This window comes from Eucyclogobius newberryi, unplaced genomic scaffold (assembly GCF_026437365.1).
Source record: "Eucyclogobius newberryi isolate DKJ021-1_F unplaced genomic scaffold, fEucNew1.0.hap1 SCAF_21, whole genome shotgun sequence".
Lineage (NCBI taxonomy): Eukaryota > Metazoa > Chordata > Actinopteri > Gobiiformes > Gobiidae > Eucyclogobius > Eucyclogobius newberryi.
In genome coordinates, this window is record NW_027315846.1 from 15,669,767 (window position 1) to 15,683,198 (window position 13,432).

The following is a 13,432-nucleotide window of genomic DNA, read 5'->3' on the forward strand; positions in this document are numbered from 1 at the left end:
ACGTCAGGAAGGCTCCACCCAATGGGCTGGACATACCACAGAATAGGATAAATATCGGAGTTCGCGACCTAAATTCTTTTATTGACAATGACTCTTGGATGAGAGTCGAAACGTCTATTTTTTCAAACTGAGTCCAGATGACTACAACTGAAGCTTTTTCTACTATGGAACACGCCTGGACGAATGAGGGATTACACCGACATAAACTGAACTAAATAAAATCCAATTTTAATGATTTGGGGATCACAATAAAAAAATAAAACCATTGTAATAATCTGATTAACCCTGTCAACTCAACTGCTTTAATTATAGCAAACTGAATATTGTGAAAACCTTTTTAAAGTATGTAATTGTTACGTCAACTCAGGTTTTGTCTTCCTTCCCTGGCAAATTTCCATTTGAAAACCTTATCAGCCTCTTCACATTAACAAACATAGACCTGCTCCAACCTCTAAGCAAAAGTAGCCACAGAAAATATTAAAGAGGTTGTAATTAGGCTTAAAAAAGGAGGACTGATGCACCTCTTCGTGTTGGGGCAGTTTAATTTGACTTGAGGGCTTGAGGTAGCGCTCAGACCCAGATCTTTCATGTTCCGTAAATAATGAGGGTTGTTATCTCAAACCAAATGCTTCCCATCCACTTATAGAGCATGGGCGGATGCGTTGTGCATGCATTTCTTGTTTGTTGCTTTAAAAACATTGCTACTTCCTGTTTTTTCAGGTAGAGTCCCGTAGGACTTATAAATGTCCAAAAAGCGGTAAACTGCTTTCAGCAAGGTTTAATTGCTATTTATTGATGTACTTTCGTTTTTTGTGTGTAAACAAGTTTAGCCAGACTTTTTGTTTGTCTTAATATTATTCAGAAGTAAGTTCTCATGGGAAACAAAACCTTAGAAATATGGTGCTTTTACCCTATATAAATGTTACTTGAGCAATTGGTCATTGAGCGCAGGAAAATGGTTCAGTTTTTGTACTACAAAACAAAATAAAATAGATGTTTGGTAGAAAATAGTGTTAATATGTAGTATATGAGTTTAATATGAGTTTACACAAGATGGCAAAAACTAAGGAAAAATTAAGAATTTAATTGAAGAAGAAATATTGGTGTAAAATTGATATTCATGATCTATGGTGCAAAATGATTTACAAGAAAATTTAGCAAGAGTTTTAGCCTGGAACAAACAATGGCCACAATACAAGCGTCTTCCTTTTAGAATGCAAAGGCTTAACTCAACCAATCACTTTCAAGATTAAGCAGAGAGAATAGCAAATTTATCACTGAGGGGAAACATTTTAGTAATGCCTTTATTAATTTGGGAGCGTTGTTGTCTATAGGTCACTTGTCAGATGCGTGTGTTGGGTTGGCCTTTTCTTTCTAATTCAGTTCACTCTCTGTCTCCCACAATCTTCATTACAAATGTCTATTTTCAGAGTTAAATCTAAGTTTGCTCCTGTCTTGTCTGTCTCTGCTTGTCCCATTTGCATGCAGTGTTGCAATCAAATGAAGCCTGCAAGGTGATACAAGCATGCATAATGGCCAGAAGACTGTGCTTTCTCTATGTGACAAGCCACCTGCATCTCAGCTCATAAATACACATGCACCGATATGCCTGGATTCAGCCCAGCCAGCCAGAACAATGGCTGCACGATTTCGGGAAGAGCTGAGAGAGTTGAGACAAACTAAACGATGAGAAAATAATGAACTAAAAAAAATTGCTTGGTTTAAAAATACCGTTGCATACTGCATACTAGTACTAAAAGTAATCATTGGCCAAAGGGCAGTTTTTCACAGGAACTCGGGAGAGCAAGCTGGAAAGGAACTACAATAACTAAACCTGTGTTGTTAATGTCTTAACCTGCATATAGAGGACACATACAGGACAAGTGTGTCTCATTCTCAGTATATATGAACAGGTCATTCCACATGTCCAGCTCAAAACCTCCAGGATTGGAGGCTCACTGAGCTTCAGAGGCTGCACCAGCACTGACACATGGTGCAGGAGCTGGGCTTTAGGAGAGTAGGTTTAAACAAACAAGATTTCTGATTTAAAACTGGAAACCCAAATGAGAAACTCGATCATGTCAGGTTCATTCTGATTTTTGATTGGACAATCATCTTGAGAACCAAACTACCAAATGACATAAACAACTTCCATCATGTCCAATGTTTTTGTAAACAAGAGTAAATCAAAATTTTTGTTGTTATCAGCAAAAGCAATATTTGAACATGTTTACTTTGTACTTGGACATAGATACTTCATAAGTTACACATACCCTCTTTAAGACACTGTGAGAACTGTGAGTGTTACAAGACTATGCAAAAACTAAGGAAAGCAAACAAAATTCAGACATAGGTATTTGAAAGAAATTTAAGTTTGACAAAGTATCATTTCACAAGCTAGGAATGAATCACAACAACAAAAGGTATATAAAGCTATTTTTATAGATCAAATGTGATGAAGAATGAATTTGAAGAATGCCTGCGGCCAGATACCAGGAGCAGCAAAACAGGAGCAAAAGATGAAGCAAAAGCAAAAGGATGCTCTGCTGAAGGTGGGTCTAAAAAGACGAGACTTGGGGTACGGTTTTCATACAATGACCGTGAGGGAGGGAGAAGTAGAGAAAATTGTGAACGACGAGCTATAAACTTTCTTAAGTGAGCAAATGGGAGGTGTTGCTCAGGAGCAGTTAGCAGTTGCAAGAATGCCACACAACCGACACTCAACTTGCTGGACTGTGCAATACAAAAAAGAGATAATTGTTGTTGCTGTTTGGGTGCTGAGACCAAATGGACAGGACCCACCCCATGAACCTATTATGTACAATTGTGTGATGTCCCTTTTAAGTCACTTTGAGTTGAGTGAGAAGGACGGAGATGGAGACAGGAGCTGACTGTGCCTGTCTCATTCCACCAGCAGCACTGAGCTCTCCACACTATTCCCATTCATTAATGTGAGCTGGTTGGCAAACACACGCCAATTGCACTGAATTCATTTGCTCTTAGTTGGCACATCTCTGGGCCTCTGCTTTGCCTCATCAGATCTTATCACATCATCATCATATGAAACCAGGCCGAAGACGCATGCTCTTCTCCCTCTGCTGAAGTCAAATCTCCTTGTTATGCCCGGGTAAGTCCAATTCGGTAGAACAGTGAAAATCTATAGATTAAGTTAGATTCAGTGCATTTGCTAACAAGCGTAACATAATTTTATTCAAATTGGACCACAATAATCAAAGCTACAGCAAAGCCTGGATTTATTCCTATCCTGCTTGATATTCAGTTATAAATGGGTTATAATGGTTGTAACATTGATTAACTGATGAACAGCATTGATCTGTTAGTGTCAACATGTTTCAGTGTATTAATGTTGCCATGTAATTCACCTCATGATTTTTTGGGGTTGTTGTTTGGGAATCCATATATTTACACCAAACTCCAGATTCTCCAGATTCATCATTTATTTGTCTAAGATTAAGATTTTGAGAGGATCTTGCTATTGGTTGAGTCAGATATGAAGTGTCATCTACTTCAGAAATTAAAACGAATGTGCCTTATGATCTAATGTTTTTATATTCTACCATCAGTACCCACTTTTTTATGTTAAGTGAAATTTAAAGTGAAGTTGTTCTCAGACAATGACAATAAAAAGTAAAATAGAAATATGTTTGTTTTGGTAGGAATGTTCCACAGAATGGCATTAAATTTACATATCTTTCATTTACTACAAAAATACCTTTAAAATCATGTATTCTTATTGTGAGAGGGAAGCCTCTCCACAGATCAGGGCCCTCATTTATAAGCTCGCTTGCATACTCCGCAGTGCGTAGGCCTCCCTCTGCAGCATTTATAAAACTTTCACTAGGCGCGCTCTCTCGCTGAGACCGCATCAGTCTGTGACCCCTGAATCTGTGAATGGACTTATGAAACCGTGATCAGACCTGAGAGAAAACTCCTCCTTCAGACAGAGCTCATGTGCAAGGTTTGGTTTAAATAAATTCTGAGACAAGACTCAGATCCAAAACGTTAATTTGTCTTGGAGCACTGGAGTTGAGACCAACTCAAATGTTTCAACCCGACCCTGTGAATGGCATTGCCCAGTGTCTGAACCTGGCCACTGCCCCGTCCTTCAACCATTCAGACCTCTGCCAGTGCATATTACTGTGCGTGAACATGGCCATGGTCAAACCTCATGCACATCTCATTTAAACATATTGCTATATTTCTCTCCCAAGACAAAAGTTAAAACGTTAAAAAGGCTATGTTGTTTTAGTAAACAATCATCTGATTGCAGCCTTTGTCCACAAGATTAATTTAATGCACATAATGTGTTCTGCACATCCATTTAACTGTTATAGAACTCGTCTTGTGAACAATTTTGCATGTGGTCTAATGTTCAAAATAGCTAAATTGGATCTTCTCATTCTGATCAACACTGACTCAGCATACGTGCTGATTGGTTGAACATTGGAACCAACCCCTGCAGAGGTCAGTCAGTGAGAGAGGGAGAAGACAAATTTAGTTCTACCAGGTCTTCAACCCAGGAGATAAGAAAAGGGGCTCATCTCTTGCCTAGCAAAGCTAATGGAATGCAATGCAATGGAACAAAGAACATTCCAGAGAGGAAAGCCCACGGAAGCTAACTTATTCTCTCCCATAAGAATTCTGTGCCCATCTTTGGGACAGGATTTTGCTTTACACTGCAAAAAGCAAACTCAAGCAAAGGAACTTTTTGCAACTTTTAAAGTCGCAACAAAACTTGGATCCAAGGCCTGATCCAGTGCTTTTTTGGCTTGAAATTGTCAGAGCCAGAGCTCCAGAGTAGCTTTGCACCTACCCAGCGTGTAGTCGAAGTATCTCCCAGCGTGACCCCTGAGTGAACCCTGGAGGCGACACCGACACACAGGCTCTTGGACACACACAGGCCATCTCCTCAGGATCACAGCTCCTGTGCGCTCTGCTGAGAAGGTGATCGGCCGTGAACTTCCATCTCTGCAGGATCTCTACGTTTCCAGGGCTCTGGGACGTGCGGGTCGGATCACAGCCGACCCTTTTCACCCTGGACAGGGACTATTTGAGCCACTCCCCTCAGGCAGGAGGCTACGGTCCATCCAGACCAGAACCTCCGGTCATAAGAACAATTTCTTTCCCTCTGCCGTTGGACTCATGAACACTGCCTAAGCACTTTGCACTCACTGCACTGTTTACATCTTATTGCACTACATAACTTTATATTTTATTCTATTATGTACATATCATGCCGTTTTTGTATAAATTGTTCAATGTTTGTTGTCTGTGTTGCACCGAATCATCACGACAAGTTCCTATGTTTGTGAATTTTTGTTCATCGACAAATGACAATAAACCCCTTTCTAATTCTGATTCTGATTCTAATTCTGATTCTGATTCTGATTCTGATTCTGATGTATTTCACTATCTGGCTGATGAGATCATCTTAGATTCAACATTAACTAACACACAACTAGACAGCTGTAGAACAATCATGTCTAGTGTCTCCATCTGATATTGACTAATTTGCATATTCCATGTGAATATTTATCTGTTTAATCATTCGGTCAGTAAATCTTCATAAACTACATTTGGTAAAGTGTTCATTACTTTCCAGAAAAGGGGTCAATGTCATGGTTAAGTTCTCACAAACCTTTAGATTAACGAGCAAATTTTAATTTTAATAAATTGATTGATTTAAATATTTTATTATAGAATTGTTAAATGCCTAATCAGAGGCTGATGCCCCAAATGACTCTTAAAATATGATAACAAACATACCCACACGTATGTTCAAAATCTTTGAATGTCACCCTCTTTCATAAGAGGGAGGACATGAATAACATTACAGTACTTGTACAAGTAAAATATCCTACAAAACAATATCTGCAAAATAGCTTACTGCCTGAATATTATTAATTGTAAAGCCAAATGTATTCTGTCTTTTTGCGAAGGATGAGTCATTACAATCACAATCGGCTGCTGCACGCTGTCCCTCCCTCTCTGTCTGTGCCTCGGTCAAACCCACTGATTATTGGCTCATGTTTATAAGTCACTTCATAGCGTTTCGGAGGCGTGTAGAGGGCGTGACATTATGTGGGTTCCTGTACGCAGAAGCAGGTGGGATTTATTGAGCTCAAATCGTGCGGTGTGGACTGTTTTCTGAATATAAATATAAAGGACTTTTTGTGGCATGTGCCTCTATTGGCAAAATTCCTATGCAATCCTGTATAGATTGTCCTGTAACTTGGCCTACTTGTGTTACCTGCTTGTCTCCATGGAGATAGAGAGTAAAACATTCCAGGCAAGGCAATAACATCTCCAAGAAGATGGCGGGCCTTCCACTGGAAAAGTTACCAAGGGCTCCTTATAATTATTAATTTTTCTTTTTTTTTCTTTTAAATATACTATTGAGTGGTTTGGCTACTATCAGTACTATTCTATTTAACAGAGGATCTAGTAAGAATTACTTTTATATAATAATTGTAATCATTATTTGACATGTTTCCCACAAAAGCTGCCTATAACTAGAAGTACTATCACAATTTTGGCCTCCTTTTTCTTCCACCCTTGCAACCTTTTAGCTGATAATCAATTTATGCTACTGGGAGCCTTTCATTCAAGTCTGTAACACTATCTGAGACAGCCCAAAATAATATCACACCGAAATCAGGCTGAAGGCTCAACATGACTTTGTTTCATCGAAGAGGTCGAGTGGAAAGGCCCTAGAGGAAAAAACAGGAGACGGGTATGAAGACCGCTTTGTCCTTTTAACAACATTGGACAGTCTCTATACTGGAAACAACTTGCGATATTAAAAGTTCGGCAGGAGTTTAGATATAGCCTTAAGTCCTTGTTTGACACAGGGCGGACCTCATCATAGTCCTCAATGATTTCACAACGGTATACAATAGCCGTCATCACCAAAGTAGGTTATTCGCTCGCAGATGGGACAAGGACATATGACTGGCTCATAACATTCTTTCCTCGCCGACAATCACAGGAGGATATTCTGGCTGACAACAAGGAAAGAGTTGTCAGTCAAAATTGGTCGGCATTACCTTGACCAAAGACACTCTGAGGCGTTGAAAAGTGTAAATACGAGGTGCATCCCTGGAGAGGTAGTGATCCATAGTCGTCCACCGCTGTGCGACATAGGAGCCACCTGATTGATTTCACCAGGTCAGGTCAGGACAATAAGGAGGCTAAGGAGACAAGGGTTCTTGTTGAAACCTCTTCAGCGAAAATTGTCACCTATTCTTGAGGAGCAGATGCACCCAATCTCCAACTTCCAAAAGCATGAAAGTGGTCACAAGTGCATTCTCAACAACACTTGAAATTGCAAGCCTGAAGCACTGCAACTTGAGCTGTTGGCCCAAAGCTCAACAGTGAAGCAGGAACATAACCCTGTTTATGTTTTTGACAATGCAAGGGTTAGTGTGTATCTATGGGTTTGAGCGTGTTGAAAAATGTGTACAATTACTACAGTTATTAACGATTCAAAATAAAATAGTATGTCTTTTGAATGGTCCTAAAAAAAATGCCTATTCAGTTAGCAGCTGGCTAATGCTAGTTTACATAATATGTATTACCATTGTATGGCTACAGGCTAATAAACGTTAGCTTACTTGCTTAGTTTTAATGAGCCTAATTTCCAATATTTATTTGTATTTAAGTATCAGACACGCTGTTGAAAGCTTTGAGGGCTGCGGGCTTATGGACGAGGACGTTTGGATGTAAATATCTTTGTTGTGGCTGTTGTGGATAAGAATCAAAGCGCATAACTTCTGTCTTCTTGAAATATCAACCCTTTTTAGTTTCAATTTCAAGCGCTGTTTTTGTGATTGCCTAACAGCAGACTTAACAGCATGAAGTGACATCTTCAAAATGGTGGTGACAACCAATAAGTCACATGACTGAAACACATTATCACTTTTCATTACTACTTGAAGAAAAGTCTCTTTTTTGTCAGATTGTGACTTTGATGTGCTGAAATTTTGTAAAAGTTGCTCATAAATTATTCATTCATACACATGAAGAAACTGGATTATCAGATATTAGACTTATAAACAAGTTAAATTCACTTATTCATCAAATTTGGCAGAGATGGAGAAAAAAAATACAATGGCATCTAGTCCTTTCTATATTTGGTATGCAAAATGTATTGTTATTCAACAGTTATGCACAAAGTCAAGGAATGTTGTTACAAATCTATCCATTGCAGATTTAAACACATAATACAAAATCTGCCTCTGGTGCAATTTAATAAATGTCCGTTTAGACTTGAATACATAAAAACACCTGGTCTCACTGTAGACCAGAGTCTCTCAAGGTACTAAATTATTGTTTTCTTTTGAATAAACAGCTAAAAATGATTATTTAAAAATGAAAACAACACTGTTTTAGGATCCGTGCTGAGGAGTGAGATTTGTTATAATCAAGAACAGATGAAGTGGGCTGAGAAAATACAAAATATGGATGAATCAAACAGCATGGTCAAAGCAATCGCACTAACCAGTGGTCAGAACCCCTGTGTGATATGAGACAAGATACAAGTAACAAGAAGCATTCAAAAGGGATTTACATGATTAACATCTGAAGAAAAACATATACACTTTTAACTATAAAGAAAGCAACTATACTACAATATATTATAATGTTATAGTATATTATCATTAGAGTAATACTACAACTTATAAGATACTGCACTAGCTTTTACTTACAAAAAGTCTGCTACATCCCTGACAACTGGAATATACTATTACTAACAACAACCACAAGTTTATGATGCCTTCCACTGAACTTTGGGTTTATTTTAAATTAAATTGACAATTTGTACTTATTAGTATTTCATTTAAAGACGCACACATTCATTTTCTTTTAAACTTTATTTCTAATAGAATGGATGGTGTGGATGTGCGACACACTTTTATGAACAGGTGTTGCATAAAGTCAATTCTTGTTAGTTTAATGACTTCAAGGGCATGCAAAGGATTACTTTGTGTGTCAAATTAATCACCTGCTTTAAAAGTTGATGCAAGAATTATTCTTCTATATCTTTTCTACCCCTCTATATTATACACTATGCTGATTTCTGTATTTTGAGATTATGAAGTTATAAAACTGACAAACTGTTGAAGAGAACCTGGTGTGACCCCTTATGTTCATCTTACTCTGCACTTTGAAGTTGAATGGCAGGAGCAGGGTATGATTGGTGGCATCTCGTTAGGAGTCTCCTGCTCGGACCCCCTGCTGTCCCGGCCTCCCCTCATGCCTAAGCTGTTTATTAAGCTTGGTCATGCTGCAGAGCGCATTGTGCTGACAGTGATGATGCCGGGGCTCAGGCCAATTCAGTCAGCTTCTAACGGGATTATGTCTTAATCAAGGGAAATACAGTCATTTTCTCCATATTGTGTTTAAGTTTGGAAGCTTTTCACTTTTTTCACAACAACCAAAAATACACTAAATTCATGCTTTTACAGCCATTTCTCACACAGTCAAGAAAACCTTTCAAATTGGGCAATTGAAAGTCAATGACTGAGTGGGCTCATAATCATACTGCCCACTTGGGTTCAGATGTCATTCTAGGTTAGGTACATTATCTTTACACGGGATACTCTGGATACCCTGGATTGTGAAGAGAGCAGGTAGGTAAAGTGCATTGCTCAGAGACACAACAATGGCCTGTGAAAGGATTTGCAGGTAGCTCAAGTATGGAGAATTGTCCATTTGCTTATCTGCTGTAGCCTTTTTCTCTGGAATCTATTAGGAGACATTTATTTTAGCTGTATGGCAGATTGATGCTAAGCGTTTAGAAAAAACGCACAGACTATTTACTGTCACACAGAGAAACAGATGGCCCAAAGGAGACAAGACTGTGGGCGGAGGTAGCTAACATTATATCGACTAGGCAGTGAAACAAAATCACAATGGTGAATTTAAATGGCGAAATTTCAACCAACATTAAGTTTAAAAGATCTTCTTGTGTGCATTTTCCAAGCTAAGTTAGCAGGTTTCATAACAGAAATGAGGGCTACAGTGAACAAGACATGCCCTTTAAAACTTTTTTATACCTGACCTTTTACAAGTGTATACCAACAACAGTCTGGTCCAGGAGCAACTCTGAGCCACTGAGCTGAAATGGCACCTTCTTTAACAACAGTGCTCCACAACCAAACCGTTTACAGGACAACTTTGTTTGAAAAAACCCTATTTTGTAATACGCTTATTGTAATCAGCTTAATGTGTATTAATGGTTTAAAACAGGGCATCTTGTGTATTAGCCACACTTCCATGACTCTGGATTCTGTTGTTTGTTGTTGCCAATAATATTCTGGCTGCACAGCGAAACAACTGTTATTTCTTGTCTTTAAATCTAAAATATTAAAAAGCTTAGGTCTATGTCCAAGAGTCTTACTGCGCACATGGACTCCTGGTGTGACAAGTTTGTTGCCTCAGAGATTTGAAAACATTGTGGGATTGTCAGGCAACTGGCCCCGGCTTAAGAACCACAACAAACATTTTAATTACTGTGATTTTACAATGCCACGCAACATTTTTCTTTCATAATGAGCCAAGCACTGTTTCTTGTTGTGAAAATTTGGCTTAGCACCACAAGAGGAAGCTGCTGTTGACAGATATTATTCCAGAATTAATTATAAACATATTCAAACTATTTCACTTAATGTGACATTAACTTATTTAAAGGCGCCCTATTTAATGTGTCTGCTTATGTGTCTGCCGCCTGCTTGTCTTGTATATGCATTTTAAACATCTGTATTAAAAGTACAGGTGCTCAAACATACATTGAATAACATGCATTCTTACTGTGGAGTGTGGTGGCTTCTCCACAGATCTAGATTATTCTACCTAGTGACAGCATCTGCTTATTTCCATGGAGATAGATGTTTAATGCCATACTTCAGAACATTCCTGGATCTGCTCCTGCTCTGCCCCTGCTCTGCCCCTGCTCTGCCTCAGCTCTGCCTCAGCCCTGCCTCAGTTCTGCCCCTGCTCTGCCCCTGCTTTGCCTCAGCTCTGCTCCTGCTCTGCCTCAGCTCTTTTAAGGTGCCACACATTCATGTTTATTTGATTATGTTTTCTTTATTCATATAATTTCTATAAATGTTTGAGTGAGTGGAATTTTCAAATAAAGGGATATAATTCCTTGTCTGATTTGTAACTGCATGTTTACTCCTCAGTTGGGAAAATCTATAGAAACTGCATCATATTTGTTTAGTGTATACACTTCTACATGGTTTAGCTCACCTCATCTTCCTCCTTTTTCACTGTCCAGTCTAATAAATGCCCCAGAGCAATATCTGAAATGAATTTTGTTAAACTAATGTTCAAACTGACACATAACAGAACGTGGGATTGTGTTTTAGAACTTCACGCTTTGCTTTCTGAATTTTTCAATAAACTTTTTTTTCTTCACAATCTACCAATTAACTGATGTAAAACTTTAACACTGTAATTATTTACTACCGGGACGATCCAAACCAAACAAAGTGTGAAGCCATCAGACAATTTTCTTTTTTTTAAGGCAAAAAAGCTAGATGAGAGTTCCATCCCAGACTGTGGAATATTCCAAGCAAGGCAATTGCATTTCAGTATTCAAGAAAGTGACAAACTCACATAGTGCACCTTTAAATAAATAAATCTATGATCAAGTTTAATTTCCAGTGTGCTTGTCTGACTCCAGAGATGTTTCAATACTGTAGCGCCAGCAGTTCAGCTTTAGTGGCTGAGTCTGCACTGGAGAGAGGAGGTGGCTTATTGCAGCGTGCAAATGCATCAAATCATTAAAACGCTCGCGGCCAGGAGTCCCTCAGAGTGTCGGCAATGAAGATAAATGCTTTTGCCGGGCACTCCAAGTCACATCTTGTGTTAAATACTGTCCCTACTGTCAAATTGAGTCCAGCTGATGCGCGGGAGGAACCACTTCACTTCATGGAATATTCACAGCTAATTATTCGGACCTTTACATATAACGTATAGAAAAGCTCTTATTCTTTTCAATCACATACCACTGAAATAGAAAATGTGTTACGGCGAAATCACCCTTTTGAATAAAGGAAGCTAGAGCAACTAATGCATGTAAGATAATGCTTATATGAAGGAACAAACACATGTATTTGGATTGGCAATATGAAAATTCCAAGGATTTAACCCACAACCTTCTTCCAACACATTTTAACCATCCAGCTCCTAAATTTTAATTGATCATTTATGTGCATGTTTTGAAAGGTATTTTAGAGGCTAAGGCTTTCTTCCAAATTAAGCATTTTTAAATTATGTGTTTCAAACAGACATTTCATTTAATTTATGAGGCAAATGCCTGATATGAAATTGTTGATTTGTCCAGCCTTTGGCCAACAAATGTTTATTTATTTGATATGTACATAGCAATTACACTGTTTATATTGTAAGTATATTATATTTATAATAATCACAGCTGTCAAATACTCTTTTCTAATTAACAATATAATGTGTGTAATAGATCATTATTTCCACTGCATTACCAATAAAACTGAAAACAAAAGAAACAAACACAAAAAGTGTTTGTTTTGTAAGGTCCCTCTCTATTTCTGCACACGCCCTCATCAGATGACAACATTCTGTTGGTACAAAGACACCTGACACCACACTTCCCCTTCAGAGGAGGTTAGACGTGAAGCCCATATCGTTTAATGTTCTCTGCAATCTCTTAAAGTTATGAATATGTGACTCCGTCTAATCTGTGCTTTAGGGATTAAATAGCCCATAATATTCAACATTCAGACATTCTCTCATTGAAAGCTTTCGACGACTTCAGTGAGTCTAGACTGTAACAAATGAAATGGTTATTTTGAGAATGTTTAAAGAATGATACTCTAAAATGACTTTCAATATAACACCACATCTTAACCTGAACATTAAGGTGTGAAAAAATATAAACATTTGAGATATTCAGTTGAAACTTCTTCTGTAGTTTACTTATTAACATTTAAGAAATACTAGTGATGGGAATAAACAATATTTTCACGTTTCTGCTTATTTATATGTGGGTTTATTTAATCTTCGTGGTTGCAGTGAGTGTGTAAATAAAATAAAAACACACTCACAATTTTGGTGATGTGAAGGTGTAAAGTGTCAAAAGGTTATAAAACTGCCACCGAGCACCTGTCCTATTGAGCCGGCCAGAGTGCAGGGCGACGCTTTTGCTCTATAATAACATTACAGAACAGTGTCGTGTCCAAAGCTCCTGTAAACTTAGACCTCTGTGTCGGTGTAATCCCTCATTCATCCAGGAGCGTTCCATTGTAGCAAAAGATTCAGTTGTAGTCATCTGGACTCGATTTATACAAAATACTCTCTATATAAAGATGCATGTAATCTGCAGTGTAGTGAATAAATCTTCTGTATAAAGGAGAATCACAGAGGA